Source organism: Monodon monoceros, unplaced genomic scaffold (assembly GCF_005190385.1).
Source record: "Monodon monoceros isolate NGI ecotype Baffin Bay Population unplaced genomic scaffold, NGI_Narwhal_1 Super_Scaffold_15, whole genome shotgun sequence".
NCBI lineage: Eukaryota > Metazoa > Chordata > Mammalia > Artiodactyla > Monodontidae > Monodon > Monodon monoceros.
The window spans coordinates 41501998-41516477 of record NW_021703771.1 but is presented as its reverse complement, the minus strand read 5'-3'; the positions used below and the strand labels follow the sequence as shown (position 1 = coordinate 41516477).

General features: G+C 43.2%; 1 protein-coding gene across 3 annotated transcripts in view; it reads left to right on the top strand.

Annotated features, from left to right (window-relative positions):
• Positions 1 to 13106: 13106 nt before the first annotated feature.
• Positions 13107 to 14480, top strand: part of FYN (FYN proto-oncogene, Src family tyrosine kinase) — a 207172-nt gene continuing 205798 nt past the window's right edge. For 2 of the 3 annotated variants that reach the window (XM_029223384.1, XM_029223388.1), the window contains exon 1: positions 13108 to 13553. The gene's annotated coding sequence lies outside the window, so the exon portion shown is untranslated. Of the gene's footprint in view, positions 13554 to 14480 lie in introns of all 3 variants that reach the window. The other variant, XM_029223385.1, reaches the window with a different exon arrangement.

Below are 14480 nucleotides of genomic sequence, written 5' to 3'. Positions count from 1 at the left end.
CAATCCGGGTCAGCATCACATAGCCCAACCTACACACCACCATAGTCGCTTCCCATCTTGTCGCCCTGTTCCTTTATTCTCTTGCATCCCTGCAATCTGTTGTCCATAAAGCAGTCACAGGACATGTTTTGTAAGTGGAAAATTTAACCATGTTATTTTCCTGCTCAAAGCCCTTCTTTGGAGTCCCATACTTTTTCAAATAAATTCCCAACTAGTTAGCATGTTCTAGAAGGCTCTGCATGACTTGATCCTCATCTACTTCTTCCATTTCACTCATCACCGCTTTCCCTGCCCCCTCCCTTACCACACTGCCCTCCTTTCCACTCCTTGTGTCACTAAACATTTTACCACTCTAGGGCCTTTGCAAATGCTGTTCCTCCTACTGGAAGGCTCTTCCCATTTCCTCCCACCCCTCTTCAGCTAGAAGGCTCCTTTTCATCCTAAAGGTCTTGTTTATATGCCACTTCCCAGGGAGACCCTTCCTGATCACTCTACCCAAATAGTCTCACTCTGTATCCTCTGTTCTCTTCATAGCACCCTTCTTCCCAATGAACAGGCTCTCAAGAAATATTTCTTGAATAATGGATGAATGGGTACTTTACCCAATTTAATTTTTATTCATATCTTAATATTTTCTTGTTGATTTTCAAGAACTTCAAGCATTTTTAATCTTTTAAGCATGTTAATGCTTTCTCTTTTGTCTTTTGCTCTGTTTTGTTTGTGGTGCTTTTTGTCCATAGATGTTTTTCACTTTAATGTACTCAAATGTATCATTTCTTTCCTCTAAGATTCTATCTCAGTTCTCAGGCTTAGGCTGGACTTACCCATTCTGTTATGGACTTACCCCAAATGATGCACCTTCATCTTCTTCTATCTGGTACTTTAGTATTTTAACTTACATTTTAATCATAAATCCATGTAGAATTTGTTCTGCTGTGTGACATGATGCAAGATTTAACTTGTACCAATAATATTTATTCACTATTCCTTTTGTTTATGGCTGATTTTAAGTGCCACATATAATATATAATTACATACTTATAAATATTTGGGTGCGTTCCTGCAATCTGTAGGATATTCCCTTTGTCTGTCTGTCTGTCCTTGCACCAGTAACCACTCTATTTTATTATCTGGTAAGGCCAGTATCCTCTCAGTATTTAAAGGATTTTTAAGGGCAATATTGACTGCATGGAAGTTTTCAAAAATTTTAACCTATTCTCACTCATTTTTTCCCTTCCAGGTAAACTTAAAAGAAAAAAAAAAAAAGCCCCAGTAGAATTTTAATTGGAATTGTACTTGATTTAGAGTTTGATTTTAGGGAAATTAAAATCTTAACATTATTAAGTCTTTCCTCCTAGGAACATGCTCCATCTCTCCATTTAAACTTTTTTATTTATGATTCTCAGTAGAAATGTGCAGTTTTACATATATACACTACCAAATGTAAAATAGATAGCTAGTGGGAAGCAGCTGCATAGCACAGGGAGATCAGCTCGGTGCTTTGTGACCACCTAGAGGGGTGGGATAGGGAGGGTGGGAGGGAGGTGCAAGAGGGAGGAGATATGGGGATATATGTATATGTATAGCTGATTCACTTTGTTATAAAACAGAAACTAACACACCATTGTAAAGCAATTATACTCCAGTAAAGATGTTTAAAAGAGAAAAAAAAAAAAGAAATGTGCAGTTTTTATACATAGGTCCTGCTCCTTTTCAGGTTAACATGTGGTAGACACTGCCAGTGCCATTCCCACCAAATACCTTTGGCATTCCCATCTACTTTCCAGGGGCTGCTTCCTGGGCATCCCTGTGCCTCTATGAGGGGGGCCCTTTTCTGGCCATAGGAGCCCACTAGGACTATTGGCAGGGCCAGCTGGAAATCTGGAGTTTATTTCCCTAGAAATAGCCTTTCACTAATGATGAAGGAGAATTGATGAGTAAACTCCTCTGCCTTCTGTTGTAATAACTCTGTCGTGAGCTCACATTGTCTCCCCGAGGGGCCCAGCAGGTTGATGCTCTCTTTTCCCCCAGGAAAATCTGGCTTGATTTTCCGTGATGTACCCTTTGCTGACATCCTTCCCATCCTTGTCTCCCATCCTCATTCCCAGCTTGGGTTCCTGGGATCACTCTTCAATAAACAACTCTAACATTCACCCTTGTCTCAAGGTCAGCTTCAAACCAAGGGAACCCAAACCAAGACATAATCCCTAATCATTTTTGGTTGCTATTGTAAAGGAAACGTAAAAATTATAATTTCTAATTAGGAATATATGAAATATTGATTTTTTTGTCTATGGTAAAGATAGATCATTTACATATATAGTGCCATATTCAAACACAAGTTTTTGCCATGAAAAAATTAGTACTGTTATATTGCTTTACATATATACTCTAATGTGCTACAAATTACTGTATATAATACACAACTATACAGAAACAGTGTATAGAGTTGTATACACAACTGCCACGTGTACAGTATTTTAGGGGCAATTTGGAGAATTTTCAAGGGTGATTTTTGCTATGCACAACTTTGACCTCACTCACCGTTTTTAGAACCTAACCTCATGATCTTAGACAACTGACTTTGTTACTGAATTCATTTACTAGTTTTAATAGTTTTTCAATTGATTCTCTTGATCTTTCCAGGTAGGCAATCACATTAACAGGAAATAATAAGAATTTTGTCTCCTTTTCATTACTTATACATACGGCTTCTTCCTCTTGTTTTATTGCATTTGCCAGAATTTTCAGAACAGTGTTAGGTGTGAGTGGTGAAAGGAATATCCTTGTCTAATTCCATATTTGAGTGGAAATAGAATGTTTCTCTTTCTATTGAGAGAGTGTTTGAGAAAGAGTGTTTGGTGAATGTATACCTCTTATTCAAAGGCAATTAAATAAAATAAATGATAAATTGAATTAAAATAAATGATAAATTAAATGCAGGATGGAATAAATTTCAGTTTTACCCCAGTATATTTTCTGATTTCTCAATAAACCATTCCTAGTAAACTCGATTCTCTTGGTTTACAATGAGTATAATTTCTATAACACCGTTAATAATTTGTTATTTGAAATCTTCTCTGGCTGCTTTATTTTCATGGGACTTTTGATTCCATGGATCATATGAAGAAGCATTGCTCCTTTAGACTGGGTTGGAAACTCCAAAGTTCAGGGCAGTTGACCTTGATTTGCAAGCTAGAAAAATTAAACATCTAAAATCTAACAGGGATCTGGGTTTCCATACACACACTTGCCAAATTTACACACCCCACATAACTATTTCTGCTCTTATTATTGGTTCTGAGAGACCCAGGTGTTTTCATATAGACACAAAATACAAAAATTTAAGGTGATTTTAAAATTTGGAAGTAATATCAGCTATCCTCCTCTAAATTTCATTTTGGGGGTTGCTTTACTAACTTGGCCAACATTTTGTTTTGGTAGTTTTATAACGTAGCAGTCTTCATCAAGCCAGACACTAGGAGGGCAATGGTTTTGCACATGTCAGATGGCGCCAATTTTGAGTTAGCATCCATATCTGTTGATAGTGTGTGAAGGGAAAAACTTCTTCCCTGAAGAGTCCCTGTGCAATTTTTATTCCTCAGAAAAGTTCAAGTTTTATTCTGCATGAATATATGTTGAAAATTCCTCAGTCCACCTTATTCTTCTCCCACTTCCTATTTTCTCCAGATTAGTGACGGCAGATTCTGGGTCAGGGATGCTAAAGTGGATGATGAGGTGGAAATAAACACTTTGTACCAGGTCCAAAAGAATTGAGTCTACTTTAAGGCACAATCAATTGAAGGACTTTATTTTTTTTTAACAACTTTATTGGAGTATAATTGCTTTACAATGGTGTGTTAGTTTCTGCTGTATCACAAAGTGAATCAGCTATACGTATACATATATCCCCATATCCCCTCCCTCTTGCATCTCCCTCCCACCCTCCCTATCCCACCCCTCTAGGTGGTCACAAAGCACCGAGCTGATCTCCCTGTGCTATGCAGCTGCTTCCCACTAGCTATCTATTTTACATCTGGTAGTATATGTAAGTCCATGCCACACTCTCACTTCATCCCAGCTTACCCTTCCCCCTCCCCGTATCCTCAAGTCCATTCTCTACGTCTGCATCCTTATTCCTGTCCTGCCCCTGGGTTCTTCAGAACCTTTTTTTTTAGATTCCATATATATGTGTTAGCATATGGTATTTGTTTTTCTCTTTCTGACTTACTTCACTCTGTATGACAGTCTCTAGGTCCAACCACCTCACTACAAACAACTCAATTTCGTTTCTTTTTATGGCTGAGTAATATTCCATTGTATATATGTGCCACATCTTCTTTATCCATTCGTCTGTCGATGGACACTTAGGTTGCTTCCATCTCCTGGCTATTGTAAGTAGTGCTGCAGTGAACATTGTGGTACGTGACTCTTTTTGAATCATGGTTTTCTCAGGGTATATGCCCCGTAGTGGGATATTTGCAAGTACTTTAATTTATTCATCTTAATCACCTATTGACAGACACTTAAGATGTTTGCAATCTTTCATCATTATAAAAATGCCGAAAATGTTGTCCTTAAGCATACACCATTTTGAACATGTGTGAACATGTCTGGCTTGAACATAAGAAGATATGTATTAGACAGATACTGAGATATCTTAGTGAGTCCAAGAAGGAGTTGACTAACCAAGGTAGAGAGGAAGGGAAGAAGCCAACATGCTGAAGGAGCCTCAGCAGCAGGACTTTGTAGCTCATCTTCCCAGAATGCTGTCAGTTTTACGATCTACCAATGCAGCACACTGGCTAGATGCTCACTGAGCCATTTCCTCTTCTGCCTGGGAACACCACTAGACTACGTTTCCCATCTCCTTTGCATAGAGGTGTAACCATGTGACTATTTCTGGCCTATAGCATGTGAGCAGAAATAACACATGCTACTTTTAGGTCTGACTTCTAAAACCTGCCAAACAATTCTCTCTCTTCCCTTGCTTCCCATGGATATGAATAGAATCCCATGAAATTCTGGTTAAAGGGAGAAGGGGGGTCCCCGAATCACTTGGTGAAAAGTTGCCCTACAAAAACCCAATTGGACTGTGACCTGATAGAGAGGTAAATCTTTGTTATGTAACGCCACAGAGGTTCAGGGATTGTTTGTTATAGACTAAAACACCCAAGTCTGCATATCTCTGATCCAGTTTTCAAGTTCTCAGTAAATAATACTTAGTTCATTATGGGATAAGTGTCTACCCCTGATCATTTGGCTATGGCTAGGCTAGGGTGTTGCAGAGTCACTTCATGTCGACATAGTCTCCAGAAGCCCACCTCTGGGTTTTGGGAGCCATCCCCCAAAAGTGGCAGTCATTGTGAGCTGGGAAGCCACTACAAGAATATCTTCTACATGAAGGATTATCATAAAAAGGAAGAGGCTAAGGCTGACAGAGCCTCTTATGCTGGATCTCAGGGTAGGAGCAGGAGTAAAAACTCAATCAATCTTCCATTTCCTCAGATGCTTCACATCCCTATAAGACCCGTAATAAACCCCTCATGCTCAGAAACAACACTCCGTGGGAAATGTGGAATAAATGAAAGTTAAAAGACCGCTCACATGAGACACTTTTTTCTAGAAGGTATTGTGTACCTTACTGGAGTGACCTAGCCTGTCATCCTCTTGCCAAAGAACAGCATTTTGACTGGAAAGGAAGAAATTCCTGTTAAATGCGTAGTGACACTCAATCATGGAACCTTGAGGCTCGTGGAGATATGGGTGTACAATTGCAGGGGACATTTGTCGTTTTTAAAATTGTGGCCCAGCATTCCACTTCCTCTCCTACTTCGGGAAGAGTCCTATTTATCTAAATTGATTGGAAGCAAGGTCTCACCATTTTCCACAGAAGCTAAAGAAAGCCAGATACCCCTCCGTCTCCTCTGCCTCCTGTCCCCACCCCTCACTGACAGCTGCTGTATGGCCAGCCTGTTGGATGTTGCCACCCAGGAACTTGAGTCTTCAGCAACTGAGAAGAGAATGAAGGGACAGCTTAGAATTCCCCGCCAGGCAGAAGTCTCCGGCAGTGTGATGACCCCAACAGAGCTTCCTAACCGAACCCGTCCTCAGATGTGCCCCTGGGTGGTGATTTCTGATTCCTGCTTGTTTTCTGAGCCTAGTTCTCAAGTCTTCTAATTGATTCTATGAGCCACCCAATATCCTTCTAATAAATTCCTTTTCTGCTTAAATTAGGCATACTTTCTAATGCTGCGACCAAGAACCTTGACCGATATGGTAATTTTCTCTTCCTTCTGTTCGTTTTTTCCCTTGACAACCTGAAAGAATATTTGAATTCTTGAAAGTCGCAAGATAAATGTTATAAAATCCATGTTTCATGCAGATGTAGATCACTAGAGTAAATTAGAAAGTTGAGACATTATCTTCTTTTCTTTGGGACGACAACAGGCTATGACCAGAAAAAATACCTGAATCATCAAGACACACTTGAAGCTCCACCGGTCAAACATGCACACACACACGCGCACGTGCACACACACACACACACACACACACACACACACACACACACAGTACCTGTGGGCCTCACTATGCAGCTCTTGAGTGTCTTCTCACGGATGGCAAGTCAGGCTCAGCTCACCCAAAGAAGATCAGGCCTAACCAACCTATGGCTGCACAGGGGAGTCTGAAGGCTTCTGATCCAATTATCTGCACCAGGGTGGCGCTTCCTTGTGGTTCAGCCACACAGGAGGAGCTTCAGACACCATCACTGCATAGAGTAGAGCCAGGAAATAGATAAGAGTAAGTAGTCAAGAAAGTGCCAGAGTGAGAGGTACAGCCGGTTAGGATGTAAAAGAAAGTGATTGGCCATCTTATGACAAGAGAGCCTCCCTTGTTAGACTCCTGCAAGCGTTCCGGTAGGAGATCTGTTAGAAGGTAACTATATGAAATTAGAAATGTTTCCACCTAGACCCTCAAGGTTACTAAGTCCCATTCCCATACACTTGGACCACACCAGAAGATAATCCAGGCCTTCTCTGGGGAGCCAGGCAAAGAATCAAAGACCATCTTCAATTACCACTACCCTTCCCACCCTCCCTGTGGTCTGGTTGGGATATGGCCTCTCTTCCTCTGTAGATCCAATCCTTTCCAACAGGCCCAGCTCACCCAGTAATGACCCTGACACACTGAGAGCACCCATCAGAGGTCCGTGGACCTGGGCTCTAAAACCTTGTTCATGACAATGCCTGTTTATTCAGCCTTGTCTCCACCTTTTTAAGAGGGAAGGGGGCTGGAGAGACACATACCAAAAGGCCCCACCAAGAGGAGCAACTGTCCAGTTTGGACAAAATTTTACAAGAGAGCTAGTGTGAAAGTAGTGCCAGAATCCCAGCTTCAGAAGTTGGGTGTGGCCTCTTCCAGAGGAAGGTTTAACACCACCTGCCCCTACCCCCTCCTGATCTCAGGCTGGGTGTGGTACGGAGGGTCCATCCCTTCCCACATGAGATTTTCCCAGGACCATCTCCTGCTGGCTCCTGGCATGCTGTGGACCCAATATACCCTAAATCTATTGGCTATGATCTAGACACCATGGATTTTATTTTATTATTATTATTTTTAATTTATTTATTTTTGGCTGCGTTGGGTCTTTGTTGCCGCGCACAGGCTTTCTCTAGTTGCAGCGAGCAGGGGCTACTCTTCATTGCGGTGCGTGGGCTCCTCATTGCGGTGGCTTCACTTGTTGAGGAGCACGGGCTCTAGGCATGCGGGCTTCAGTAGTTGTGGCACGTGGGCTCAGTAGTTGTGGCTTGAGGGCTCTAGAGCGCAGGCTCAATAGTTGTGGTGCACGGGCTTAGTTGCTCTACGGCATATGGGGTCTTCCTGGACCAGGGATCGAACCTGTGTCTTCTGCATTGACAGGCGGATTCTTAACCACTGCACCATGGGAAGTCCTGTGGATTTTAAAATAGGTAGTTCTTTCTATTAGAACTTGATGGCATGAGATGTCAGAAGCAAGAGTTTCACAGTAAACCAGGTGTCAGGGTACAGAGAGGTTAGCCCTGGGACCAGTTTCCCAGGGGTCTCCTGCTTTCAAAGTTAAGTTTTTGGAGAATCATTTTTACAAGTCCCAAGAGGCTCACCAGTAGCTAGAACAGTAGATGTGGGCAGATGGGAGCAGAAAGCCTCCAACCCTCCCAGCCCTGGCGGGAAGATTCTCCTAGATACCACCTCTGTGGCAAGAATTCTTCAAAAGGAAGGAAGAAGAGCAGAGAAGAGGAGGAAGAGAAAAGGGAAAATTATAGTAGCAAAGAAAGAAAAAAGTTTTTTAAGTTTTATTTTTAGTTTCTTCTGTTGACAAATAATAAGTGCCCAATGCAAAAAGTTCAGAAAATTAGAAAAGATAAAAAACAAAGATAACCTATAATCTGATAACTTGGAGAAAATCACTGTTAACATTTTTAAGTATGTATTTGCATACTTTTCTTTCTATGAAAATTTACCTATGTAGATACATTTTAAAATAATGGAAAATACATGTATAAGCATACATATATATATATATACACATGCATGCATACTAATTTGTTTTTCAGTTTTTTCTCTTAACACTTTATTGCGAAAATCTTTCTACATAAATAAATGGCATCATCATCATTTTTATGGCTGTGTAGTGTTCTATTACATAGCATAGTTTACACACCAAATCCCTTATTAACAGACTTTTCTCAATTTTTCACTATGATAAACAGTGTTCCAGTTACTTGCATCACAGGTATATCTTTGCAAACTTGTTCCATTCTTTCCCAGAAGTAGAATTGCTGGGTCAAAGGTATATATATATATATATATATTTTTTTTTTTCTTAACATCTTTATTGGAGTATAATTGCTTTACAATGGTGTGTTAGTTTCTGCTGTATCACAAAGTGAATCAGCTATACGTATACATATATCCCCATATCCCCTCCCTCTTGCATCTCTCTCCCACCCTCTATAACCCACCCTTCTATGTGGTCACAAAGCACCAAGCTGATCTCCCAGTGCTGTGCAGCTGCTTCCCACTAGCTATCTATTTTACATTTGGTAGTGTATATATGTTCATGCCACTCTCTCACTTCATCCCAGCTTACCCTTCCCCCACCCCGTGTCCTTAAATGAAGTATGTCAGAAAGAGAAAAACAAATACCGTATGCTAACACATATATATGGAATCTGAAAACAAAAACAAAAAATGGTTCTGAAGAACCTAGGGGTAGGACAGGAATAGAGACGCAGATGTAGAGAATGGACTTAAGGTACATACTTTTTAAAGGGCTTTTCATAAATGTTACTAAGTTGTCCTCTGGAAATGATATACCAATTAACACTCCCACTAGCAGTGTAGGTATCCATTTCCCCACATTCTTTTATGTCTTTGGCCAACTAGGTAGTTGAGAAAACTATATCTTTGCATTGCTTTGGTTACAGGTAGTGTTAAATCTCTTTCATGTTTACTGGCCATTTGGGGGGGGGGAAATGCATTTCCTTTTCATGTGTTTTTAATTAAAGTGTTCATCTTTACTTTCTTGTTGATTTGTCAGCACTCTATATTAAGGATTCTTACCCTTGCTATATGTGTTGCTGTTAACATTTAAGAGAAGATTAAAACTGAAATGTAATTATAAAGCAAGAAAATATTTTAACTAGTAAAATTAAAAATGAGGAAAATGTTACTTTAAAAGCAAGAGAATAAGAAATTAAGCTGAGACAAAATAAAGCCCAGATAGAAATAGGAAAATTTAAGGTGAAAGAAATAGAAAAAGAAGCAGTACCAGTCAAATCAAAGAGAATTTCTAGAACAATGCCTAGATTCTAGTTTGTATATTAAAAGCTTTGCATAAGAAGACAGAACTGGGGGCGTAGAGGACAATATGACTTATCTCTGGAAGGCTAGGGACAGTGTCACGGTTCTTTAATCAAGGTCTGTGTAGACACCAGCACAGTAGATCAAAATGGAGAATAGCATCCAAATCTTTCACAGTACTCTATATACTTGTTCAGACCATTAGCTAATCCTCCTAGGAGGCCAAATCCATTTAAATACACATTTAAAAAGGGCAACAGATAAAAAGGTAGGCAAGGAAAGAATTACAAAAACAGGATGAAGTCTTGATGGGAGCAGGTTAATCTGTCATTTTAATTGCATTGTCTCTTCCTTTTGTCCACTAGTTAGATCAAGAAGCTTTTAGAGTTACAGATGCTAAAAAGTGACTCCTCTTGAAGAAACCATAAACAATGAGATGCCTCACACCACCTACTCCAGATTTTATGTAAGACAAATTGAATCTCACATGGAATTGCACGTGGTTTTTCTGAGAGTACATGACACTTTGTCTTTAAGATAAAGTGGTTTCAAGAGTGGTTTTTAAGAGTGGTTTTTCTGAGAGTACATGACACTTTATCTTTAAAAAGGAGGAAGGTATGCTTCCATGTCCATTTAGTCTTCAAACACGTAGAATGCGTCAGATCAGTTTTACTATATCCTCACTTTACATATGAGAACACTAAGGACCAGAAAAGGTAAGTGATTTGCCCCATCAAGGTGCTCTCAACAGTGTGCACTGTGGAGCTGGAATGAGAAACAACCTACACCAGTGCTGTCCAGTAGAAAAATAATGTGAGCCACATATGCTGTTTTAAATTCTCTAGTAGATACCTAAAAAAGTTAAAAGAAATATGTGAAATTAACTTTAATATTTTATTTAGCACAATACATTTAGACTATTAACATCTTAACATGTAGTTAATATAAAACTCAATTAGATGTTTTACATTTCTTTTTTTAATGCTAAATCTTTGAAATCCAGTATGTCTTTTACCTTTACAGCACATTTTTTTTTTTTTTTTTTTTTTGCGGTACACGGGCCTCTCACTGTTGTGGCCTCTCCCGCTGCGGAGCACAGGGTCCGGAGGCGCAGGCTCAGCGGCCATGGCTCACGGGCCCAGCCGCTCCGCGGCGTGGGGGATCTTCCCAGACCGGGGCACCAACCCGCGTCCCCTGCATCGGCAGGCGGACTCTCAACCACTGCGCCACCAGGGAAGCCCTTACAGCACATTTAAATTTGCCCTAGCCATGTTTCAAACACTCAAGTACATTTCAAGTACTTAATAGCCATGTGTGGCTAGTGGTTACCACACTGGACAGCCTGGTTCTAGACCAGTGGTTCTCAAGGTCTGGTACCCAGACCAGGAGCATCAGCATCACCTGGGAACTGTTAGAAGTGCACATTCTTGGGCTCCATTCCAAATCTACTGAATCAGACCCTCTGGGGGTGGAGGCCACCAATCTGTATTTTAACAAGTCCCTTCTGGTAATTCTGATACAAGCTAAGGTTTGAGAATCATTGCTCTAGACAATTGCCTCTTCATCCCAATCCAAATGAACCTAGGACAGCCACAGCAGGCTAGTACTGACGAAGAGGAGCCCATTCTCTTGAGATAAACAATTCTTGGCTAGATAAAGTTGGCATTCTCTTATATGGAAATCTTCTAGTCCTAGTTGTGGTTCCATTTCTTGGGACTATGGAATGAATCATCAACACATAATTTAAACAAGATTTCATTTAACATTTTATTTAAGGAAGAAAAAATTGCCAGTAACCACCCTAGACAATCACCTTGAGTTTAGTTATTAATTTCTCTTGTCCTCAGTTTCCTCAGCCATAAAACGGGGATTAATAAATGTTAGCAACTTTAAAATGTACTGTGTACATAGCACAGGGAACTCTACTCAATACTCTGTAACAACCTATATGGGAATAAAATCTAAAAAAAAGTGGATATATGTATATGTATAACTGGTGCGCTTTGCTGTACAACAGAAACTAACACAACATTGTAAATCAACTATACTCCAAAAAGATTAATTAACAAAAAACTAATATTACACAGATTTCTCAAGGGGAAAGTTTCTATATAAATATCTCTCTTAGTTAAAAAAAAAAAAAAGTACTGTGTACCAAAAAGAAAAAAGGCAACAAAAGTGACTGCTATTTTAAAACTACAGTTAAAAAATCAGTGGGCAGGAAAGGTAATATAGATTTTGAGCATAGAAGCAGAAGCCAATCCACTTATATTTCTCAGAACATTAGATTTTGCTGAGGGAGCAAGGTAGGGTTCTTGCCAAAATCATCAAGGAGAATGAATCCGAGTATGCCTTAAAGTGGAACTTTCAGTAAACAGGAATTACCTATAAAGAAAATCAGGAAGCTGAAGGTTTTTTTTTTTTTTTTTAACGAAGTTACATCCTGCCATAGAAAAGCTGAATAGGAAATAAAGACTGATGCGCTCTCAACTGTATACTAAACCAGCTATTATTTCCATCAAGGAAAATCTGAGCAAAAGCTCAGATTTAGAGAAGGGAAAACAACATGGGAAGGCTGAATGTCATGAGAAACCAAAGACAGCCAACGGCTACAATTAAACATGATTTTGGAAAAAACTATGCAAATAAACCTCTACTCTGTGATTGCAGATTTCTCAGTCGCCGCCTGCCCTCTCCACCCCCTACCCCCATTTCCGTAATACTTCCTGCAGACTTTTGCTTGGATATATATATATATATGTAATATACTCCGCACTCTTCGGTTTGACCAGAGAAAACAATTTCATCACCCTAACACTTTTCCAGTTTATTCTCCCACCTTCAAATGAAAAAACACTAGAAAGGCAAGATAGCCCTTTCTCGAGGCAGGTTCCCATGGTTTTGAGGGAATGGCAGATGCCTTTCTGCAGTGGCGGCTGCAATCTTCCGCAAAGCAGAAACTGCAGCTCACACCCTCTTCTTTCCTCACCCTAACCCACTATCCCAAGTCCACATAAACCTTAAAAACACATACACACAACTCCTGCAGTCTCGCATTCCCCTCACACCTTACACCGCAAGCAAGCCAGGATGCCCGACGTTACAGAAGCGCTCCACCCACTCGGTGGCCCCACCCATCGCCGCCCCGCCCCCGCCCCCAAACGCCCGAGGGGCCCGTTGATAGGGCAGCGAAGCCTGCCACTCTCGCGGTGCGGCCCGCCCCCTCCTCGCTCCCCGCTGGGGCTGGAGGGGCTGGAGCATCAACGCGAGTAGCTGCGAGCAGCCGCGGTAGCGGCTGCGCGTAGTTGCAGTTGCGCCATCTGTCAGGAGCGGAGCCGGCGGGGAGGGGGCTGCCGCGGGAGAGGAGGAGGGGTCGCCGCGAGCCGAAGGACGTCGAGACCCGACCACCGACCGGCCGCGGGAGCAGAGGAGAGGCTGCACTCGGAGCCGCGCATCCACCGCCGTCCGGGCGCGCGGCGCTTCAAGCCGAGCACCGAAGGCTTCCCAGGCTCACACAAAGCCGCCGCCCGCGCCTAGGAGGGATCCGGCCGCCGGGCCGGGGACACCCGGCGCCGCCCCCTGGGCACTCTCAGAAGGCCCACCGGCTCCCGGGCCCGCCGAGGAACCACCGGAGCCGCTTCGGCCGCGCCGGAGGAGGGCGGGGAGAGGACCATGTGAATGGGCTCCGGAGCCTGAGCGCAGCGCAGGTAAGCGGCCGGGGATGCGCCGCGGGGCTGCGGGGATGCTGCGGAGACGCCGGCCGCCGGCGCCCCCGCGCAGCGCCGCCCCCGCCGCGGGGCCCAGCGCTGCAGTCTCTGGGCCACCGCCGTCTCCCGGGCGCCCCGCTGGGCTGCCGGGGAGTTGGTCCCGCTCGGAGTCTTCCTGTGGTCGCGCCGGAGGACACCTCTGCGGGGTGCGGCCCCGAGGTAGCTCAGGCATGGGGGGCGCATTTCCTCGCGGGCGCCGGCTGTGAATAGGAATTGGCTTTGGGGCTAGGCTGGCCCAGACTCCGCCCCCGCCCTCTTTTCGGGGCCCCCCGCGGGGACCCGGGCTGTGTGTGTTGTTTTAATGTCAGGGATGATGTAATCACTTAATAATTGAAGCCCAGTGCTGCTTCCCTCCCCACCCCACTCCACCCCTGCCCCACTCCTCCACCTCTCGGCCTCCTCCTCTTGCGGCCGTCGCCTTCCCCATCGCATCCTCCTGCCTATTTCTGGCACGTCCCTTGCACTTCCCCCATCCTCCCCTCCACTCTTCCTGTGCCACCACCCACCCGTCCCCAGTCCCCTGTGCTGGAGCCGTAGCTCCTCTTCCTCTGACCCCCACATTCCTCCTGCTCCCTTAGGCTCCTTTCTCCTCCCTTCCCTGCTCGCTGGATTTCCTCTCGACTTCCTTAGATCGATGACTGTTTTTGTTTGGTCGCCTCCCCTCTCTTATCTGCGCCCACAGGCGGAGGGGACTGAGCCAGAAAGAGGCCACCGAGCTTGGGCCCAGGCAGAGATTTGCTGGGACTGAGTGAGAAGAGGGATAATAAAATCACCCTTCTTGCCCCTCCTCCCCCCAATAAATCACACAGACTCGCCGGCTGTGTGTGTGTGTGTGTGTGTGTGTGTGTGTGTGTGTGTGTGTGTGTG